Raw genomic sequence first — 25,054 nt, 5'->3', positions numbered from 1 at the left:
GAGACCTAACAGCGAGGTCATCGGTCTCATCGGATTTGGGTCGGCCGTGCCCTTTCAAAGGACTCATCCTGGCATTTGCCTGGAGTGAGTTAGGGAAATCACGGAAAACCTAAATCGGGATAGCCGGACGCGGTATTGAACCATCGTCCTCCTGAGTACCAGTCCAGTGTGCTAGCCACTGAGTCACCTCGCTCGGTGACTGTGGTAAGACTTTGTCCTTTACTTGTACGTGAATTTTAAGAAATACAGATTTATTCTCATTGCGCGGCCAGTAGTAAACGAAGTGCGCAAAATTGTGAGATAACTAGCTGTGCGGATACCGAGCAAGAAGTTATAAGGGGTGACAAAAAATTTTCAGTGCAAAGGCCGTACAGTGCAGAAATGGTACGGCATGAAGGCAAGATCGCCGTGAACACTGAGGCACTCAAGCCACCGATGCACTAGGTTGAAGATAACCGTTTGGCAAAACGTGGTGTCCTGCTACGTGAAGAGGTACGTAACTGGAATGAGATTTTCACTCTGTGCTGACATGAAACTTCCTGGCATGCTGTGGCTAAGCCATGCCTCCGCAATATCCTTTCTTTCTTCTGGAACCTTTATGCAAGGTTCGCAGGAGAGCTTCTGTAAGGTTTGGAACGTAGGAGACGAGGTACTGGCGGAAGTAACGCCGTGAGGACGGGGCGTGAGTCGTGCTTGGGTAGCTCAGTTGGTAGAGCACTTGCCCGCGAAAAGCAAAGGTCCCGAGTTCGAGTCTCGGTCCGACACACAGTTTTAATCTGCCAAGAAGTTTCTGGTACCTATCTTCCTGCCGCATGTCCTAGTCGGACAGGAATCGTCGAACCTTCACCCCAAGGGATCGAAGGTGTGGTAATCGCATAGCCAGAGAAGTACAATAGTGTCTCCCACTTGAGTCGACATTATCTTATGCGTTACGTGTGCAATATAGGGACGTGAGTTATCACGAACCTATAACACACCGTGTCGCACTGTTCCCAACGATGTTTTTCGATAGACATGCTGCCCCATACATATTCTTCACACTCCGATGGATGTCTTTCGGCAACCAAATATAGAATAATAGTACGCTGTACCTGATTGGACGCATTTGGTAATTATGTCGCTGTAGTTCAGGTTTACGCGTCTACAGCACGCAAGTCGGTAAGACACGAATGCCACACTAACCCCTTGACTTCATGTCGGTATTGACGGGCCCGCTTCGGAAACGCGCTACGTTGCGAATATTTATTTTACTATTTATTTAATATGATTTCATTAGGTCCATCAAGCCCTCTCTTACATTGGACCAGTGTTTCACATATGCAGTACCGTTTTTGTATCATAGATACATAAGAAACAGCGGATATAAAATGACAACCAGTATTAAAATGGATTGAGTACTGTAAGTAGGCTGTTTATGTTTTCTTATTGGCGACGTTACGTAGCGCTCTGTATGAAAATCACTGGCTGTGCTGTGTGCAGTCTGTGGCTAGTTTGCATTGTTGTCTGCCATTGTAGTGTTGGGCAGCTGGATGTGAACAGCGCGTAGCGTTGCGCAGTTGGAGGTGAGCCGCCAGCAGTGCTGGTTGTGGGGAGAGAGATGGCGGAGTTTTGAAATTTGTAAGACTGGATGTCATGAACTGCAATATACATTATGACTTTTGAACACTATTGAGGTAAATACATTGTTTGTTCTCTATCATAATTTTTCATTTGCTAACTATGCCTATCAGTAGTTAGTGCCTTCAGTAGTTTGAACCTTTTACTTAGCTGGCAGTAGTGGCGCTTGCTGTATTGCAGTAGTTCGAGTAACCAAGATTTTTGTGAGGTAAGTGATTTGTGAAACGTATAGGTTAATGTTAGTCAGGGCTATTCTTTTGTAGGGATTTTTCAAAGTCAGATTGCGTTGCGCTAAAGATATTGAGTGTCAGTTTAAGCCCAGTCATGTATAATTGTTCAAAGGGGACGTTTCAGTACCTGTACTGGAATGTGAGTAAATAATGCTATGAAGTAATAGCGTTAATACCGGTTTTACATGTTCTGATGTTGCTGCTTTCGGTAATAGTGACAATAGTAACAATTATATTATGAGAATAATAACAATAATGAGTATGGCTCGTAAAAAATATGTGTTTTCTGATATGGCGATAGGTAAAACTTTACCGCTAATAATCAGTTGAGTTGAATGCAGAAATTACACCTGCATCAAGTCCACTACCTGTTTGTGTAACTAAATTATCTGTAAATGTCTGGGCCATATCTCTGTACCATTCTGGGTGTTGCCTTTCGGTAGATGTGATTGATTACACTCCCAATACCTTTAATTCTTTTGAGGTATTGGGTGTGACAACAGTCACATCTACAATAGTGTTCTTTAAGGTTTCGGACACTATGCAGATATGATCCGAATATATCAGAGCATACCTTTCGTAAAACGTTCAAATTACTAAACGGAATAATAGTAGACAGGAAAGGCCTAAATTTAAGCCTAAAATTTAAGCTTGCACTTGTTGAGTCCTGCAGAAGACGTTGCTGGTTTGCATGAAACTACATAGTCATTACGCATGACATGTCTTACTAAATGACCACAAAAAAACTCTATTATCAGTTAAGACCCTAGGAATCCACAAATCAGGATTTATACGACTCTGTCACGTTCTCCTAACAGCCGGCCGGAGTGTCCGTGCGATTCTAGGCGCTACAGTCTGGAACCGAGCGACCGCTATGGTCACAGGTTCGAATCCTGCCTCGGGCATGGATGTGTGTGATGTCCTTAGGTTTAATTAGTTCTAAGTTCTAGGCGACCGATGACCTCAGAAGTTAAGTCGCATAGTGCTCAGAGCCATTTGAACCATTTCTCCTAACACCGGTTGAAATTGCGTCTTGAAATTAGTGCACAGGGTATTGAATGACAAGCCACTAGATTGTATAAGTTTCAAAAATTCGCGAACTAGTTCGTACGTATGACTACTAGAAAGTAACGACAAGACAGACACAGGACAGTCGCTAAATCGACTGAAAAAAAAACCGGTAGAGGATGAAATTAACGACTGAAGGTATCGATGAACAAAGCAAGAATCGTTTTCACTTTAGTTGCCTTCAACAATTCGTCATAGTGTCTCATTCCTGCCTATTCGCATTGCGCAACCAATTAAAGGGTCACTTATTAAGAAATCACTTATTTGAGCAAAATACAAATGAAACAGTTTCCGCGTCAGTCACTTGTTTATTTTGCATCTACGTTTTCGATGGTTAACACCGACATCTTCAGGTGGAGAATTGTTTATTTACGTGGCTGGTGTTAGTGAAGAGTACAGACGTCTTTTCACAGTCACAGTCGTTGGGCAGTGTAGGATATTTTGCGTCTTTTGCTGTTGATAAAATTTGTTGATTTAAAACAAGCACTTTAGACGTTAAAAAGCATGAATTCTTGGCAGTCAAGAGTACTTATAGGGGCGTTACAGTTGTAAGAATTCTGCGTACTTTTCGATGATGTATGCGTAACAGCGTGGCGCAATTCGACGCAACGGTTCAAACAGCAGCGTTGTGACACATACAAAGAAAAGGCAGAAGCTCAGAAGTTCGTGTTAGGTGTAAGGTGGGCCAGTATGTGCCACGTTGTTACCAAATTTCACCACTGCTCTGCCCAGTGCCGCAGTGGACGTTCCACAAGACGGGACGGTCGTCGCACACCTTGTTACCTACATATCAATCCTTCTTTTGACGCCTCTGCGATGGAGGTCAGACGCACGATGGACAGCTTTGAAAGCACGCAGTTTCGTATGGGTGGCCGAGAAAAACATTTCAGACACAACGACGCTCAGAATCGACAAGAAAAGGTCTAAGGAAGTGGCATATAGCGCGTCAGTGAACCCAACCCTTCCGATCGGATGTTGATTACCGTTCATTTCGTGGTCGAAAACGACAGTTCACAGGGCGATGAGCATCAGAGCGACGTTCTTCACAGCGTTCGACATGGCTACCATCCTTCTGACGATACAACACTTCTTTAAAGACATCGTTGGGCTGCAACCCCACTGAACGTGCTCTGCTGCTTTGCAGTGTATCGACCGCAGTTTTGCCCCTGGTGTACAGGGTGCGATCATCAGAAACCTGTACAGAGACTTCGACAATCATTCAGAAGAGTGGCGTCCTCCTGCTGGTCGAAAGCCTGTTTGTGGGCATGTCAGTGTCATGTTGATGTGGTGAATGGCAGCTAGAAAAATATAAGCAGACGAGTAGGAAAATCAACACCCATGATGTCGAGTACAGCATTAATAGTGTGGTGCATGGCACAGTCATGCCTTTAAAATAACTAGGTATAAAGTCGCAAAGCAATATGTAATTGAATGAACGTGTAAGGATTGTAGGTGGGAAGGCGAAAGATCGAGTTACTGGGAGAATTTTAGAAATGTATGGTTCACCTGTAAAGGAGGCCGCATATGGGACACCAGTGGAGCCCTACTGTTACTATCCGCACTAGGTTGGAGCAGTTCAGAGGTGGGTTGCTAGATTTGTTACCGGTGGATTCGAACAAAGTGTAACTCAAATTCAAATGGGAATTACTGGAGGGAAGTTGACGTTCTTTTCCAGAAGCACAATTGAGAAAAATTTAGAGAACCGGCATACGAGGCTGATAAACAGAACGATTCCACTGCCTGCAACGTACATTTCGCGTAAGGACCACGAAGTCAGGGCTGTTACGGAAGCAACCAGACAGTCATTTTTCACTCGCCCTGTTTGAGAGTGGAACACGAAAGGAAATAACTATTTATGCTACAGGGTACCATCCACCATCTACCATGTGGTGGCCTGCGTGGTATGTGGACGTAGATGGGGAATCTAAGGGGTGTGGAAAGTGTTTCAGTGTAATGCACTTTTCACCACCTCTTGAGGCCTTTTCGTGTGGATTCTGAGCGGCGGTGTGCCTGAAATGCTTACCATGGTTAGCCAGTAAAACAACGGGATTTGTATCCTGTGATTCACGTTTCTGACCTCCATCGCAGATGCTCCGAAAGAAAGGGTGAAATGTGGATAAGAGTTGGTGTGGCGACCTTCCCATAGTATACGTCCACGTTGGCGTTGTCCGGTATTGTGACGAAATCTGGTCTCAATGTGACATCATTAACCTAAGAAACGTCCTGGCCGATTAAACCTGTTTGACGGATCGAGACCCGAACTCGAGACCTTTGCTTTTCACGGGCAAGTGCTCCACCAGCTGACCTACCCAAGCATGACTCACGACCCCTCCTCACAGCTTTAATTTCTTCAGTACCTCGCCACCTACCTTAGCTCAGCTGATAGAGTACTTGTTTACGGAAGGAGCAGGTCCCGAGTTCCAGTCTCGGTCCGGCACATAGTTTTAATCTGCCAGGAAGTTTCGCATCACCGCGCACTCCACAGTATAGTGGAATTTTTATTCTGAGATCATTAACCTAACTTCCAACTCAGATAAACTTCAGAACATTGGACTTTTTCCCAAGCGTCGACTTCTGCTGTTTGAAGCGTCCCTGCGCCGAGGATGACGTTGCAGGGTGCCAAGTTTTTGCACCGTTACAGGCACTGTAAGCACCTTTGATCAAAATTTATAAGGTCTGAGTTTTAATGGGAGACAGTTACGTAGTTTAATTGGCCGTTTAATTGTGTTGTTAAGCGTAGATCAGATGCAGATCAATTTTTCACCATAAGAATGTTTTTTTTTCTTTTTTTCATATTCATAGGCTTCGCCAACTCACAAACAGACCACCCGCTAAAAGCCGCTTATGCCAGTAAGATACTCAGGTTCCGCAGAAATTTTTCTACGCAGAGATGCCAATTGACCATCCCGTTTTATTTCCTGTCGCGGGCAATTGGTATCCCCAAGAGATGTATTTGCCTGGACCCCTAGAGTGGCGGCTGAAAGTAGTCTTCCGCTCTACATCTAGAATACATTAATCACTGTATGAGTCTGTCTCCATTCCGCCGGAGCGCGGGAATATTATTATTTCGATATTAGTTCGTTATCTCGGACATTACACAGTATTTGAGACGGATATCACGAAATCTAGGGCGTTTTCCGTTGCGGCGGAACCTTCTCAAGATATTTCAATCACCAACTTTCTTCTCCGAAAGCTAAAATATTTGTTGACGCCGTCGTACGCAGTGAGAAATGATCATCACGATGAAATAAGAGAAATCAGAGCTAGCTCGAAATGATAGTATGTGTTCGTTCCTTCCGTCCGCTTTTCGATACTGGAATAATAGTAAATTGTAGTGTAGGTGGTTCGATGAACCCCCTGCCAGGCACTTAATTGTGATTTGCAGAGTATACATGTAGTTGCAGATACAGATGTATATTACTTCTTCCCAATGAGATTCATATCGTGGTTCTGGTTGTTGAATACACAGAACTTCATGACCAGTGGAGGTCAATTAGCGGCAATGGAATAAACTGCTAAACAAAGAATGTTTTCTTTTTTGCCATGTAAGCAGTCTGTCAATAGGAGCTGAGGTTTAGTAAGGTGAATAATTATGAACTATTATGTTTCTGTGGCGAGACACATTCGTATCGCTGTGTTATCCTCAGGGCTATCTGCTAACGACTGTTAAGCGATGATTCCCTTCTTTTTAGAACTAAGAAGGATGTTTTACAGTAAACGAGAAACTGTGAAGTTTAAACAAATACAATTTTTCTGAAATCAGCACGGGTGCTGAGCGTAGCCAGCACAACAAAATTTCATACACAGGTATTCAGACAATCCCTCACAAAGGCCCTCTCAGAAATGTCGGCACTAGTGGGCCCACCCAGCTTTCAAAATCCTCTGAACCTGTGCGAAATGTAAAAAAAAAGTTGGAACAAAAATACCACTTACTGTTTGCGGCACAAAGCGCTCCGTCAAGGCGGCTGAGTGGTCGTTCAGCCTTCAATAAAACGGAGAGCCTTTGCAACCGGCAGGGTGAATAATGCAAATGTTTTCAACAGGTAATCAATGAGCGGCGGAGCCGGCGGCTCCGAGTAGCGCTGAAACAGCCTGCATATTGCAAAGAGCCCGCCGCGCCGACACAGCGTTTAGCCGCATGGCGCGCCCCACCTTTTAACACACCGACTCCTTAATGATAGAGTGGTCCACCTGCTCGAGGAGTACACCTTTAATCGCAGCAGACTTTTGGGGCTTACCGGCGTCTTGGGGTTGAACATGCCGCAGCATTTCACTAAGACTCGTCGATTATAGTTTTCACACTAACCGTTCTCTACTGCCAAGGTCAATAAAACCTTTCGCTACCTTACTTGCCATTTCCAGTCCCGTCGACAGAGAGAGATTTCAGCACCGTCCTTGCACTGTTACGAGAATCTCATGAACAGCAAATACTCTCCGATGCTCGAAAAAATCACAAGTCATTTCTGTTTACAAGAAGACTAGAGTGAAAGCTGCTCAGAATTACAAACTAATATTGCAGATGCCCGTCGTTTTCGAATCCTAGAGGATATTTAAAGTTGAGTCACAATGATTCTCCGCAAATAAGAGCATTTTCTCTCAAACAATCGGTAAAAGTACAGAAAAAGTAAGCTTACTTTAACAATACAAGATTACACTTTTTTATCTAAAGTATCCGGACATCTGGCTGAAAATGACTTACGAGTTCGTGGCGCCCTCCATCGGTAATGCTGGAGTTCAATATGCTGTTGACCCACCATTTGACTTGATGATAGCATCCACTCTCGCAGGCATACGTTCAATCAGGTGCTGGAAGGTTTCTTGGGGAATGGCAGCCAATTCTTCACGAAGTGCTGCACTGATGCAAGGTATCGATGTCGGTCGGTGAGGCCTGGCACGAATTCGGAGTGCCAAAAGATCCCAGAGGTGTTCTGTAGAATTCTGGTCAGGAATTTGTAAAGGCCAGTCTCTTACAGTGATGTTATTGTCGTGTAACCACTCCGCCACAGGCCGTGCATTATGAACAGGTGCTCGATCGTGTTGAAAGATGCAATCACCATCCCTGAAATTCTCTTCAACAATGGAAAGCAGGAAGGTGCTTACAACATCAATATAGGCCTTTGCTGTGATAGTACCGCGCAAAACAACAAGGGGTGAAAGACCCTCCACGAAAAACACGACCATACCATAACACCACCACCTCCGAGCTTCACTGCTGCCACTAAACATGCTGATAGATGACATACAACCGGGCATTCGCCATATCCACACCCTGCCATAGGATCGTTTCCACTGTTCAATCGTTCAATGTTATACCAAGCGAAGCGTCGTTTGGCATTTACCGGCGTGATGTGTGGCTTATGAGCAGCCACTCGACCATGAAATCCAAGTTTTCTCATCTCCCGCCTAACTGTCATAGTATCTGCAGTGGAAAAAAAGTTCAAATGTGTGTAAAATCTTATGGGACTTAACTGCTAAGGTCATCGGTCCCCAAGCTTACACACTATTTAACCTAAATTATCCAAATGACAAACACACACACCCATGCCCGAGGGAGGATTCGAACCTCCGCCGGGACCGGCCGCACAGTCCATGACAGCAGCGCCTTAGCCCGCTAGGCTAATCCTTCGCGGCGGCCTCTACAATGGATCCAGATGCAGTTTGGAATTCCTGTGTGATGGTCTGGACAGATGTCTGGCTATTACACATTACGACACTCTTCAGCTGTCGGCAGTCTCTGTCAGTCAACAGACGAGGTCGGCCTGTATGCTTTTGTGCTGTACGTGTCCCTTCACGTTTCCACTTCACTATCACATCTAGGGATGTTTGGGAATGTGGAAATCTATCGTACAGACGTACGACACAAGTGACACCCAGTCACCTGACCACGTTCGCAGTTCGTGAGTTCCCCGGAGCGCTCCATTCTGCTCTGTCACGATGTCTAATGACTACTGAGGTCGCTGATACGGAGTATCTGGCAGTAGGTGGCCGCACAATGCACCTAATGTGATAAACGTATGTTTTTGGGGGTGTCAGGATACTTTTCGAAAGTTGTGTGTTATGTGGCACCTAAGATTTGTTAAATAGATTTACTTTATAAGAACGTTGGCTTCCGCGGCCGGTGTCGTAGTGATTAAAGTTCTTTTTGGTATAATGCTACGTCATTTCTGAAAACTAACAACAATAATTATTGATGCGGCATAATACCCAGAAGAACTTTAATCACTAGTTTTACTTTCTTTATACATTCTTGATCCTATTACCTTACATATATATGAAGAAATGAAATTAATTCTTGCATCGTGCACAATCGGGCATTGTAATGATATCAATGACAAGTGAAAATTTGTGACTGACCGGGATTCGATCGCGTATTTTCTCTTTTATGGTCACCTTAACCGCTACGGCTACCCGTGGACACTTTCCGTTTGACACAAAATTTAACTTGTTGCATACCGCACATGTAGCACACCCTGTCCTTCACATGCTCTGCTCGCAGATTCACCTGAGTACCGTAAAAGTTCAGACATGGTTTGCAGTCGCATTGGAGGTGCATGTTAAGGTGCATGTATGTTACTGGTATGTGTGGTGTCTGAAAGAACAGACAGCACTCTTATATGAATATATACGGCTTGACAGCCATTAGCATAATTTCATAACTCTTGCGGAAATCTAGCGTGATGCAGCGAGCAGTTAGTATGATTGACACGGGTGCTACATGTGTAGTGCGCGAAAAGTTGAGACCCTGAGTCGTACGGTATGCGTACTCGGATAACAGAAGCAGTTGAGGCGACCACTCACATGAAGTCGGAAACCCGTGTTCGATCCCGGTCAGGCACAATTTTTCGATTGTCTACTCTGGATTTATTTGGGTGGCCAATTGCGGCTTGGGTCTGAATTTCTTTCACGTCTTTGAAATGTACCTTCCTGAGATGCTGCAACAGAAACGGGGTTAACTCTGGTCGTTTTCGCACGCTTCCATCCAATCACATCGCCGCTTGTTGGGTGACGGGACGTCTTCCGGGAGACGTGCTGTTGGTAGACGCAAATCAGCCGCGGCGGCAACAGTTCAGCAGATTTGGTGGTAAAGTTACATTTATTAGAAGTGACTGCTAATAGGCAGAGTGTTCCACTCGGTTCATTCCAGTGGTGTTTCTGCCGTATGGCTTTTTTTTCACTAATTGCTCATGGTGAACTTGAGATTAATTGCGAAGGTGAGGTGATATTTAGGCACGAAGGTCTACCTTTAAACTGGTTAGAAGATCTTGTTGGGTTATACAGTCCGATGACTTTTGCGGCCACTTTATTCACTTACTTCTGCCATTTAGGTCATTGTATATGTTGCTGGGAGTCTTGCAGCAATTACTTAAGCAAACGTGTACGTTGGAATCCAAGCTGCTCGTATGTTTGTTTGCGTGATGTAAAGTCAGTACAGTTAAACTGTATCTCATCTTCCTCATTTCCACTGTCCTACACCATTTATTGAATTTTACTTGTATTTCAGGTGCAACATTTGTCTGCCAGCAACCTGTGCACACATGCTGCAAAGTACCCCATTCCTGAGTACTAGACCATGACTTATGATACAGAAATTGAACAGTTCAGTTCTCACAGAGCTTTCCCCATCGGTAGTTATTAATTTACCATTCTCTACCCGTAAATTACCAGTTGTGAAGATGTTCTGACGTCGTCTGCTGAATGTAGAACTGATGTGGCAGATTCCTGCAGAGCGTGTTTCCATGTTCATTATGCAGACCACTATACTGAAGTGTTCATCATTCCGTTTGATTCACTCGTATTCTGCTCTTTCGAACCACAGATTCATGATTTGTGGGAATATCATCAGCAGTTATTCATTTCCGTACGTAAGTACTCTGATTAAAAACGTGGAACACGATCTCCATTACACAGCGCTCAACTGTGCGTTGATTAATTTTTGTAGGGTCTTAGGAGAGATGTTCACTGTGATGTTCAGTTATACAATCTATGCCTGACTTGTACTAGTCGTGCGATTTGTTTAAAATGTGAGTTGGACCATCTTATGCAGTCAGATAGCTTTACGAAGTTGTTTGTAGAATAACGAATTTCTTTATAAGACGGCAGAGTTGCACTAAATCGGGGATTAAACACTTGTACCATTAGTCAAAGCAACCTTAGAACATGCAGACAGTAGATGAGGGTGCTGACGAATGTTCTGTCTTCCTAGGTTTCCAGATGGTGTTTGTCACTGTACCACACTGCCCAGTGCTGACCACAGTACGACGATACGGAAGTTCTTCGCATACTTTTCATTGGCTCGGTGAATATTTGACAAATGGAATCCAATAAGTTATATCAGTGGAGCGTGAATTTGCAGCAGAGGCGAAGTTAATATCGCATGAGCGTCAGACCTCTGACGTTCTCTGATACATCAACGAATTGTCAGAGAAGAGCAGCAGCACTAGAAGGTCGTTCGTACATGGTGCTGCTGTTTATAGCAAAAACGTGTACGTGCACGTAGAAGAGCAAACTGACGTGGAAAAAGTTTCCGCTTGGGACAATGAATCGCAGTTCTCCTTCTACGTGGATAAATTCAGGATAATGTAATAGAGAGAAGGAGCCGGATAGAATGCGATTATAAGACTGTAGGTGAACGTTTTGAGCATGACACATCGTAAATGTCTTCATAGAATACTAAGAAGCGATATGAAGTGGGTTGAACAAAAGGACGACCAAAATTTGTTGGAACGGATCTGGCGTATTGCAGTGCACCGGCAGAAGAGAAAAAAAAAGCATACAAAAGGCTAGTGCCACAATTTATAAGGTTTTGGTTTAAAGCTCAGAATCCTTAACAAGTAGGAACGTAAACTAGTTCATTTAGAGAAGCTGCATTCGAGGACGTCTGCGCGATCATTCTGATGCCACATTTAGAACTGGACGTTGCGAAAACTAATACCTCCAAAATTTTTATGTGCAAATTTTCAGAGCTTTTTATATAAAGCGTACTTTATAAACATACTACATTTTTATTCTTCATGTCTGCATATTTCCAGCCCTTTACCCATAGACGGCTCCGAATTGTAGCGTGTGACATGGCGATGTGTAACGTAACTTTGTCGGTACCTGAGAAACAGGTTGCTGTAATCGAATTTCGAATTTGACGAGTTCGTCAACACATGGAGCACCCTCTCCTGCAGAATGACAGTATCAGACCATACACTGGCGCTGCGACATCTGCAACAAGTCGACACCTTGGGTTCACTGTTTATCCGCCATACAGTACGTCTTGGCCCCAACCGATTTTCGTCTGTTTTCCATACTTCAAGAACCGTTCCGAGGAATTCACTCTGATAGTCATGATGCTGTGAAAGCAGAGGTGAGGTGGTGTCTCCTTCGACAGACATTCTACAGAGTTGACGTTAACAAGCTAGTCTCTCTTTTGGAGAAATGTGTTCGCCACCTTGCTGAATATGTTGAGATAAATACACACATCAATAAAGTTCTGCATCAACCCGGATCCCAGAACTCCTGAAGACAGACGTTGACTGTGGATATTGTATCACAGCCACGGACCCCTTTGACTGTTCAGAGATGTCACTAAACCCTCACAAAGGCGTAAACAACCATGCATGAGCAGCGCCTATTGGACGGAGGGGATCCGACAGCCGGTCAGTTCCAGTCATTCCACCAGGAAGGAGGTACACGGCTCGTGTTGTCTGTAGTTCAGTCGATGACATGCCTTGCTCAGACCGCCCGAGGGCTACTGCTGCAGTGGATGACCGCTACCTACGGATTATGGCTCGGAGGAACCCTGACAGCAACACCACCATGATGAATAATGCTTTTCGTTCAGCCACTGGACGTCGAGTTACGACTCAAACTGTGCGCAATAGGCTGCATGATGCACAACTTCACTCCCGACATCCATGGCGAGATCCATCTTTGCAACCATGACGCTACGCAGCTCGGTACAGATGGGCCCAACAATGTGCTGAATGGGGCGCTCAGGATTGGCATCACGTTCTCTTTACCGATGAGTGTCGCATATGGCTTCAACCAGACACTCGTCGGAGACCTGTTTGGAGGATACGCGCTTAGGCTCAACGCCTTAGACACACTGTCCACCAAGTGCAGCAAGGCGGAGTTTCCGTGATGTTTTGGGGTGGCACTATGTGAAGCCGACGTACAACGCCGTTAGTCATGGAAGACGTACGATACGTGAATCCCATCCTCTGACCGATAGTGCAACCATATCGGCAGCATATTGGCGAAGCATTCGTCTTCATAGACGACAATTCGCACCCCCATCGTGCACATCTTCCGTCTGGATAACGACATCGCTCGACTAGAGAGTCCAGAATGTTCTCCACACGTGAACCCTATCAGACATGCCTGGGATGGATTGAACAACGGTTCTTATATGCGTCGTGACCCACCAACCACTCTGAGGGATCTAAACCGAATCGCAGTTGAGTAGTGGTACAATCTGGGCCAACAGTGCCTTGATAAACTTGTGGATATATGCCACGACGAATACATTCATGCAGGAATGCAATTATGTTTTTACATGACGGCAAGCAAAAGCACTTGGTGAAAAAATGTATTGGGGACATAGACTATTTCTTGAAGTACATCTCAACACATAGACCATCATACCTGCGACTCTTACCCAGTGGGTTCGCCTTTCGTTTTGTTATGTCACAGAATCCAGCCACTAACACTCAAGTGTGTGAAATCGTACCATACGCTTCTCAGTACACATACCTCAGAATTGTGTTGTGCTTTTACCTATAAGCTGGGTACTAAATTTAACGTCACTTGCATGGTACGGGTTTGATGTGCACAGTTTTCTGGTATCTAATGCCACAGATAATGTATCAGATATTTCTTTCGTTACATATCTGAATCTTGAACTACTCTTTATCCTAACAAAATTGTAAGCCTTTTCAATAAGAAGAAGAATAACACCTATCTCTGGGCAGGACCTTCACTGATGAGACGTAAATTACCTTTGATAGTAATAAAACCTAACGGCCACACTCGGAAGCGAAACACAGGTCGCAGTTTCTTACACGGGCTCAAGCGATGCCTCCAAACAGCAGGGTCAGAGGCCGCAAGTCTATGCAGACTTTATTTAGTGGTGCTTCTTTCTAGAAGATGAAAGTGTTTCAAAATATTTATGAACTGGGGAACTCAAAAGTTTAAAAAACTGCAGAGACAAACCATGTAAAAAAGGTTTAGTGATTCCTTCATCGTTGACGCAATACAAAGAAAAGAGGAAATCTGAAATGCGCAACAGAAGAATGCATCTCAGTGCTAGAAATCGTGGTTTTCAATGCGGTATTGCTAAAAGCATCTTTGTCCCTCAGAGCGTGGTATCAAAACTTTTTGCAAAGTAGTGCCCTCTGCATCTACATTTATTCTCTGCCAACAACGTGAGGTGCATGACAGACGGTTCGTGTCATTGCACCCGTTATTAGGGATCCTTCTGTTCATGTATGGAGTGCGGGAATAATGGTTTTTGAATGCCTCTGTGCGAGCAGTAATTATTCTAATCTTATTTTCACGATCCGTATATGAGCGATACGTAGGGGATTGTAGTACATTCCTAGAGTTATCACTTAAAGTCGGATCTTGAAACTTTGTTAATAGACTTCTCGCGACAGTTTACGTCTATCTTCAAGAGTCGTCCAGTTCAGTCCCTCTAGTATCTCTCTGCCACTCTCCTACGGACATGTGAAGATTCGTGCTGCCTTCTCTGTATACGTTCAATATCCCGTGTTACTCCTATTTGATACGGGTCCCACACACTTGAACAATATTCTAGGATGTGTCTCGCGTGTGATCGGTAAGCAGCCTCCTTTGCAGACTGGCTGCAGTTCCCCAGTTTCCTACCAATAAACCTAAGTATACCACCTCCTTTACCCGCGACTGAGCCGATGTGATAATTCCCTTTTATATCTCTACAGGGTGTTACATTAAGCTATTTGTAACAGCTGGCCGATTCCAACAGCGACTCATTGATGTTATAGTAATAGGATAACAAGGTTTTTCGTTTTGTGAAGTGCACAGTTACATATTTCTGAACGTTTAAAGCAAGTTGCCTATATTTGCACAACTTTGAAAGCTTATAAGATCTGACTGAAGGTTTATGCAACATCCTTCAGACAGTACATGTCAGATAATTGCATCATCTGCCTGATGTTACTACTGATATTGTCTGCAAGGTCATTAAAATACAGCATGAACACCAAAGGAACGAACACACTTCCCTGTGGTACACGCGAAGTTACTTCTACATCTGACGATGCTTCTCCATTCAAGATAACATGTTGTGTCCTCCCTACCAAAAAGTCGTCAATGCGGTCACAAATTTCATTTGATACCCCATATGATCGTTCTTTGGCACTAATCGTAGATATGGTATGGAGACAAATGCTATTCGGAGCCGGCCTGTGTGACCGTGCGGTTCTAGGCGCTTCAGTCAGGACCCACGTGACCGCTACAGTCGCAGGTTCGAATCCTGCCTCGGGCATGGATGTGTGTGATGTCCTTAGGTTGGTTAGGTTTTAGTAGTTCTAAGTTCTAGGGGACTGATGACCTCAGATGTTAAGTGCCATTTGAACCATTTTTGCTATTCGGAAATCAAGAAATACTGCATCTACCTGGCTGCCCTGATCCAGACCTTATACTATGTCATATAAGAAAAGAGCAAGTTGTGTTTTACGTGTTCGGTGGTTTCAAAATCCATGCTGGTTGGCGCTGAGGAGGTTAGTCTGTTCAAGATACCTCATTACGTTTCAGCTCAGAATACGTTCAGTGAAAATAAGGCGTTATACTGGCTTAAATTTCCTGCGTCTACGATTAGTCTTGACATAGCCAAGATTAAATGGCACGAATGCCTAAATTATCCAGACAGTCGAATACGAATGTGGGCTAGTCAAGAAAATCGTGCCAACATAGCTAAGAATATATGGATAGGAAAGGAATATCCAGCCTGAACATTAATGCTGGTTCCATACTGCGTCTTGAAAGCCCCATCTAGTGATGTTAATTGGATATCAATTACAGATGTAAATCTGAGAGTTTGGGCTGCTGCGTCCGATGTAGAATGCTTTCTCCATCTTAATTTTTGTTTACTGTTCGTGTTGTAATTTTTTCGTATTTATAATTTGAAATGCATTCCTTTTAAGACAAAAAATAAATTTTTCATTGATACTGAAACTTGTAACCGCTCTGGTACGCGTCTTTCCTTCTGAGAGCATAAATCTCGTCAAACTACATGTATGTGCTGCAGCTTTAGAATGTCCGACTTTTCATCAGCTGCCGAATTTTACGTTATATTTGACAGGTGTTGTTCTACGAATATGAAGGATACAAAGAGATAGAGATAGCAAATAGGCGATATAAAACTGAAATTACGAGGAAATTGGCAGACGAGGCTTACCATCGCTGCAGATAAAATTGTCTCCGTCCCGAACATCATCGTTCGAAAGACCATAAATTAAGCCACAACATCATGAGGCTCTCCCTGTAAAACGCATGTTTTTTGTGTAACAGTGAGGATACATATGATTTATGTGTTCCTGGAAACATATGCCTGGAGCAATATAGCTTGGAGCTATAGAACACCAACCTCCCCCATTATCTATAGCTTAGAAATCCATTGCAATTAAAGTAGAATAAATATGGAATAAATGACGTTAAGTTCCGCCGTAGAAGAGGAAAGTATCGTAACATTCCGATAGCAGAAATCATTGACATAAAATACTTAACTATCGGATGTATTTTATTTCTAACTACATCTACACCTACGTAATTACTCTGCGATTCACAATAAAGTGCCTGGCAGAGGGTTCAATGAACCACCTTCAAGCTGTCAGTCTACCGTTCCACGCTCGAACGCCATGCAGAAAAAGCGAGCACTTAAATTATCCTGTGCCAGCCCTGATTTGTCTTATTTTATCGTGATGTTCTTTTCTCCCTGTGTAGGTCGGTGCCAACAGAGAGTTTTCGCAATTGGAGGAGAAAACTGGCGATTGAAATTTCATGAGAAGATACCGTTGCCACGAAAAACGGCTTACTTCTAATGATTACCATTCCAATTCACGTATCATGTCTGTGGCACTATCTCTACTATTTCATAATAGTACATAACCAGGCACCCTTCTTTGAGCATTTTCGTTGCCATCCGTCAGTTCCACTTGATGCGGATCCCACACGGCATAGCAGTACTCCAAAATAGGGCAGACAAGCGTGGTGAAAGCAGTCTCTTTAGTAGACTAGTTGCAGCTGCTAAGTATTCTGCCAATGAATCGCTGTCTTTGGTTTTCTCTACCCACAACATTATCTATGTTATTGTTCCAATGTAGGTTATTTGTAATTGTAATCCCTAATTATTCAGTTGAATTTACAGCATTAAGATTTGTGTGACTTACTGCGTAATCGAAATTTAGCGGATTTGTTTTAGTACTCACGTGAATAACATATCTTTAATCAAGGTCAATCGCCACTTTTCGCACCAGACAGACATCTCATCTAAATCATTTTGCAATTCGTCTCGGTCATCTGGTGACTTTACAAGACGGTAAATGACAGCAACATCAGCAACATTTGCAAACAATCTAAGAAGGCTACTGAGATTTTCTTCTAAGTCGTTAACACAGATTAGGAACAAAAGAGGGCCTATAACACTTCCTTAGCGAAAGTCGGATGTTATTTCTGCTCTACTCGATGACTTTCCATCTGTTACTACGAACTGTGACCTTTCTGACAGAAAATCACGAATCCAGTCGCACAAGTGACGCGATATTCCATACGCACGCAGTTTGGTTAGAAGACGTTTGTGAGGAACGGTGTCGAAAGCCTTCTGGAAATCTATAAACATGGAATCAATCTGACATCCCCTGTCGATAACACTCATTACTTCTTGAGTATATAGAGAGCTAGTTGTGTTTCGCAAGAACGATATTTTCTGAATCCGTGCTGACTACGTGTCAATAAATCGTTTTCTTCGAGGTACTTCGAAATGATCGAATACAGTATATGTTCCAAAACCCTTCCGCAAATCGACGTTGGTGATATGGGCCTGTAATTAAACGAATTAATCCTGCTTCCCTTTTTGGGTGTTGGTGTGACTTGAGCAATTTTCCAGTCTTCAGGTACGGAACTTCCTGTGAGCGAGCGGCAGTATATAATTGCTAAATATGGAGCTATTGTATCAGAATACTCTGAGAGGAACCTGACTGGTATACAATCTTGGCCGTAAGCCCTGCTTTTATCAAGTGATTTAAGCTGCTTCTAAATTTCTCATTTTGGCAGTTGTTCTTGATTGGAATTCAGGAATACTTACTCTGTCTTCTTTGGTGAAGGATTTTCGGAAAATCGTATTTAATGACTCTATTTTAGTGGCACTGTCATCAGTGACTTCACCTTTCTTATCTCACAGGGAAGATATTGATTGCGTCTTGCCACTGATGTTCTTTATGTGTGACCAGAATCACTTTGGGTTTTCTGCCAGACAGAGTTTCGTTGTGGAAATTACTGAAAGGATCTCGCATTGAAGTACGCTATATATTTCAAACTTCTGCAAAACTTTGCCAGTCTTGGGGATTTTGAATTCTTTTAAATTAGGCACTCTTTTTTGTTGCTCCTGCTACAGCGGTGTGATACGTTTTGTACACCATGGGGGATCAGTACCATCACTTATTAATCCACGTGGTATATATCTCTCAGTTTCCGTCGATACTATCTCTTTGAAATCATTCCACATCTCTTCTACGCTTACGTGATCACATCGGAAGGAGTGGAGACTGTCTCTTAAAAAGGCGTTAAGAGCATTTTTATCAGCTTTTTTTTAAAAAGAGGTACTTTCTGTTTCTTTTCGAAGGTTGTAGATGTTACGGTATTCAGCCTAGCAGCTGCCTGGGGGCCACTAATCTCTGTATTCGTCATGATATTCCCTATCTGTCCAGGATTATTTGTTGCTAAGAGGTCAATATGCTTTCGCAACATTTGACGCTTCGAGTGGGCTCATGAACTAATCGTTCATTTTGTGCCTGCCGCCGGTTTGAAACATATAATTTTTCCAGCATTTCGCGGGGTACATTGAAGTCACCACCGACTATAACTGTAGACGTGGGGCAACTATTTGAAATGAGACTCAAGTTTCCTTTGAACTCTTCAGCAACTATATCTTCTGAGACGTGGAGTCGGTAAAACGATCCAATTACTAGTTTCTTACAATTGTCATCTATAGCATCTAATACTAATTCGGAGGATCTATCTACTTCACTTTCACTACAGGGTACACTACTTCTAAGAGCAATAAATACTCCACCACTCACTACATTTAATCTATCCTGTCTGAACACTGTTAGGTCGTTTGAAAAATTTTCGGCTGAAGTTACTTCCGGCTTTAGCCAGCTTTGCGTACCTATAACTATTTTAGTCTCAGTGCTTTCTATTAGGGCTTAAAGCTCTGGTTCTTTCCCAACACAGCTACGACAATTTACAACTACAATACCGATCGTTTCTAAAACTACCGTACTGTTTTTTATCTGCCTCTTTTTTAGATGGGCGCCCTTTCGGTGGTTTCCTAAGACCCTCTAACCGAAAAAAATTTCCGAGTCCCTTTCACACAGCCCCCGCTACTAAGGCATTACGAATAAGATGATATGACTTGGTTTGTGCAATTACTCCTGTAAATTTATGGAACGTTCATTAATTATGACACTTTTGAAGTTGCAGTTCATATAATTTGTTGGGTATTTGTATAGCAGCTGTACAGATGATGAGAGCTAAACCATCGCAACGCGTCGAGAAATGCGTTTCTAACATGGGGCACGTCGCTTCCGCGTCCCAGCCCATTCTCCATCGATCGGTAGCTTCTCATTCTTGTGTTACGGCTTCTCATAAATTCCTAACCGTGTAGTTGCGTGACCGTGTCTCTCTGTATTTCCATTCATGGATCAAAACAGTTCCGAGAAGAATCGATTAAATGTATCCGACTCAATGCCGTGCAGTCAACAGTTTGTTCTGAGAGAATGTGTATGTACTTTGGCGGATCCTGTTACTACTAAACTTAGAATGTAGAGGAAGGCTTCGTACAGGAATTCCTTTCAGGTGCCCCTCGGCACATTCATATTTAGATTTCACATCGCTACTCTAGGTATCTAAGGGAAAATGAAGAGATGGACCCTCTTAAACAGAAAAAAAATGAATTTTTTTTCCTATCATTCCTCAACCTGAGCCTTTAGATAGTCTCTAATGACTTCGTTTTTGTTGGGATGCGAAATTTTAATGTACCTTCACATTGTTGTAAAGAAAAAGCAACTAATCATTTTACTCGTTTGTCTTCTAGATAGACTCCCGTTCTAAGACACCTACACTCCGTAACAACCACACGTGTTACTCACCGATAAGAGACTGAGAAGTGCATTAACACCATCGGTGAAAGATGGAGCTAGGAATGTTTAAACAGATGAGTATGTAGTCTTATGACCAATATTTCATTACTCGAAAGAGGTCATAATTGACAGTCAAGAAGAAATATCGCGTTTGAGGTTAAGTTGCTAACAACTCTTGTTCACCCGTAAAGAAAACATTGAAGCCATTTCAATATCTAGAGTAACGCCCTCCAGTATTACATTAATCTACGTTTATAACAAAGTGAAAGAAATCATACAAATTGCATATATCCAGTAAGTTAGATAACTATTTTTACATGGCTTTAGTTATGTTTGAAACAGTTAACGGTTCACTCACTCTCTCACTTACACACAGACACACACACACACACACACACACACACACACACACACACACACACACGCACACAGACGGCGAAAAAGAGCAATGGGAGAGAGTGGGAGAGAGAGAGGGGGGGGGGGGGGGGGAGGGGGAGAGAGAGAGAGAGAGAGAGAGAGAGGAAGGTATGGAAAGGGAACTATTACTTACTTAAAAAAAAAATTCTGTCCAAGTTAGCTACTATCCAAGCTAATTATTTCAGAATTACGTCAACTGTACAGAAAAGCTGACGGTAAGTACATCAAATTCTTCAAATGCTATAAAAATTAACATTTGTTACACCCGCAACCGAGAATTACGTAATGGTATCAGTAGGGATCTCGTTTTCACCAGTTATAATAAACTTAGTAGATATGACGCTAAACTATCGCAATAAAATCTTTGAAACTGATAGTCTCTGTAATTATATGACATGCAATTTGACGGCACAGAAATTTATTTCACTTTATTCAGGAAAGAAGAAGCATTCTGCAGTACGATGCCGTAGTCACTCATGTTTCTTCAGACCCTTAAAAGGGAATCCACTGAAAACTTAATAAGGTGATGGGGATGTGAGCGCAGTCTCCGTGTAAGCTGACAGGCGGGCAGCAGTTCCCCGTTTCATTACATTCGTAATTTAGAAGCTGGCTGAGAAGGAAACTTAACGAACACTGAGAGGTTGGCACGGGTAATGTCATTGCCTTTGTATGTTATCTTGTTATATGAATTTCTTAATTGGAAGCACTAAGTTGTTATACTGAGTGGCTTCAACGGGAATCTTTCTAAAATGTAGTGAGTTATCGATGTTAGGCACTACGCTTCTAATTTTCTTCCTTGTGTTATCTCTAGTCGACGCTCCTGCGTTCCGGTCACTTCATCATTAAGGGAGGATATTTACGAGTTGTATACTTGGTTGCTATCATCGATAATCGCTGGGTACATATCTTCTTCTTCTTATCTCCATTTGTCGATTAGCTTATGACCTAAATTAACAACACTGGCGTACTTTTCATTAACAGGTGAAGTTCGGTCTGTTGCCGTGCCAAGGCAAAAGTGAAACGTACCATCGACGGTCAACGCTTACGTAATTGTACTGTATACTCGTATTTCTTTCAGTAACTCTTACACTTCGTCACACTGATCCGTGGTATTATCACATACCGGGTGACGTGCCTCTGGACATCTTCGGTATTTTTATTTTTCTTATTGCGTATGACTGCACGTAAATAATTATCTGTATTTGAAGTACAGAATTTTAAATATTATTATTTCTAATATAATTTTTTCATACATGCTCTTTTCTGTACAACTATAGTCACACAAAACGTGAAAACTTTTCAGTCCGTTCGTAAACGAGTACGTCTCTTTGTTACGTGTACTACGAAAGCTGGAAAACTGCCATTTCCTTTAAACTGGCCAATAGTGGCGAAGCATAACATTTTATTCAAATAAATTTCGACGTCGACTGAACCATCTTTTTTTTTTTTTTTTTTTTTTTTTTTTTTTGACCCGACTATTTCGAATAAATCGGAATAATAATGCATTATGGCAAATTTTAGACCGTAAACAGCGGACTAAGTATGGAACTGTATCATCTTGGAATTGTGTTTTCATATGGTCATTGGATCAACCTGTACACATGCTGACGGGGAACGTATGCCAACGTATAACAATATTCGTTTGCGTAATTCACTGCGTGGGAGAGCGAACGTTGGCGTTGAGGTCGAAGAGGCAAATCTCTTCATTTCTAATTCAGTTCCTCTAGTTCCTTGACATTTCAGCAGCGTCATTAGGCGTTATAGCAGTTTTTAATACTTGATGTCGCGTCGGTTATTCGATTGAATTCGGAAGTCTCTATCGCAGCCAAACATGTTACGTAACTCTTATCGACTTTGCCCCTTCCATCTGTTTTAATTGTCTCATAAGTACTTTTCATTACTCTTAATTCACTGTTAAATATGGAAAATAGTTCACAGGAAAACTAAAATTGCGTTAGCGGTGCTGTACTTTCACAGTTTGAGTGTAACTAGAAAAGTAAAACAGTGCATTGGTAATTTCAGACTAGGGTCGTTCAGGAAATTTCCAATGAAATCGGTCTCGCCTTTTAACGGTACAGAACTTAATGTGACCTAATCACTTTTGCTGAATTCTGTAACAGCAGATGACAAATGAAGCGTAATGTTTACAGTTAATGCAACACATTCGCAGGCGAATTTGCTGACACACTAACTGTAGTTATCAAACACAGCGAACCAATTCCAGTCAGACTGCAGTCAGTCTTTCAATCAACGTAGTGCGTTTCACTTGAATGAGAACGAATTTGAAAACCCGGAACAATAACGAACGCACTATTTCCCAAAACCGACTGTTGAACTAATAGTTCCCGATGCCTGACGCTGGTAGACTATTCGCAGAGCATTAAAAACCACGCAGTGACTTATGGTGTGCTGATTTAGATGAACAAAGCTGTTACATTGTTTAGAACGTAAAACATTCTCCAACTATTTAAATGTGCCATCCAAATAGTTTTTCCATCATCGATGTCTTACAAAAGATGAAAACTTCGAAACCTGAATATCATTTGAGGACACCAATTTATTGGACGTGTAAGTCGAATACGGATATAATTATAACTATGGTCAAAGGTAATGATCCTCTTTACATAGTAGGAAGAGGATCAAGACTGCAGTTCGGGGACAATGTATTACGTGCCGTCTCGGCCAAAGAGCTGGTCTGCCAAAAAAAAAAAAAAAAAAAAAAAAAAAAAAAAAAAAAAAAAAAAAAAAAAAAAAATATATATATATATATATATATATATATAAATACTAACACGTAAATGTTTCAGGAATGTGAGACTATACTTCAGAAAACCACTTATTAACTATATTGCTGTAGATATTATTAAATGTACTTCATGAACAGCAATACATATCGGTTCTGTGTCTACGAAGCGCTGTACAGTAAGCGCTGGAGAGCACAGTTATCGCTGTTGGAACATAGCCTACTGATGATGACCCACAAGTATTAGGAAGTTTACGAGTCACTGCAAACGTCCGATAGGAAGGAAGGAAGAGTATTTAGTACAAAAGAGCAGAGTTCCATTGGGTATTTCGAATTTCAAAAATACCACCACAGCTCGAATATACAGTTATGGTGTTTACCATTTACGTCAGATATAACTGAAATTACCACTAGTAACTATGTTTTGATGGTTGGTTGTATTTTAATCCTCTTCAGCTGAGTTTGATCATCACTTACAAATTCTTGGATAGTGGTCACCATTTTGCATTGAAACTATACGTTGCGAGGTGAGATCACTTTGACAATTGGTGATATAATTTTGGTGCGCACCTCAAAAAATGTGTGACTTTCGTTGATATTAATATTGAATTGCATCACTATCTATTGGATTTTTCCTTGAGAACATGTGGGTTGGGACGAACGACATGGGTCACGTTCATTTCATAATGGTTTATGTCATAGGGATGATGCCTTCACCTGCACATATACGTCTAATTTTTATTGAAGTCGATTTCGGTTTTACATTATACTACCTTTAGGCCTCTTTCTGATAGCAAGTGAAGATGTATGTGCGGAGATAAGTTGCGTTCTGTTAACCTTATATCTGTTATGGAAGCAGAGGATGTAAGAGTATCAGACTACTTTTAAGCTTGGCCCGTTTGGTGCTGATGTCAAAGAAAGGGATGTTACACGGTTACTGACCACCACATTCTCCAAAATTACTCAACAGAATGTTCATGGATATTTAAGTTTCACGCAACTACGTACATGCCACTTAAACTTATTAGGTGGTATGCAGGAAAATACCTATATTCAAAATTGGATACTGTTCGCTTTGCTCGATGCACATTGTGAAGTCCAATTTCTGTGATAAATGTGAAAAACTGAGTAAGAAGGATAAAAAATAAAGAAAAACGTTGCTAGGAGTGGTTGAAGGCTAATCCATATTAAAATTTTGTTAATTTGCCCAATTAAGAACTTATAAAAATTGAAAAGCTAATTTTGCAGCCAGCTGAAAGAAAAAATCCTTGTACTCACATGACAATGATGTTGAGAAACCGGGCCAGCCGGAATGGCCGAGCGGTTCTAAGCGCTATAGTCTGAAGCCGCGCTACTGTTACGGCCACAGGTTCGAATCCTGCCTCGGGCATGGATGTGTGTGATGTCCTTAGGTTGGTTAGGTTTAAATAGTTCTGAGTTCTCGGGGATTGATGACCTCAAATGTTAAGTCCCATAGTACTCAGAGCCATTTGAACTATCTTCAAAGAATGTTAGCCGCGCATCCTTATACAAAGTGTCAAGAGTATCTTCACCAATCTATATTCCAATGTCTCAAGCTTTCCTGTAACAGCCAG

General features: G+C 42.3%; 1 protein-coding gene across 1 annotated transcript in view; it reads left to right on the top strand.

The window, feature by feature from the left end:
* Window positions 1-25,054, top strand: part of LOC124613141 (nephrin-like) — an 840,812-nt gene that overhangs the window by 733,794 nt on the left and 81,964 nt on the right. The gene's annotated exons all lie outside the window — the stretch shown is intronic.

Source organism: Schistocerca americana, chromosome 4 (assembly GCF_021461395.2).
Source record: "Schistocerca americana isolate TAMUIC-IGC-003095 chromosome 4, iqSchAmer2.1, whole genome shotgun sequence".
Lineage (NCBI taxonomy): Eukaryota > Metazoa > Arthropoda > Insecta > Orthoptera > Acrididae > Schistocerca > Schistocerca americana.
The sequence above is the reverse complement of the archived record's forward strand: the minus strand, read 5'-3'. Positions and strand labels throughout refer to the sequence as shown.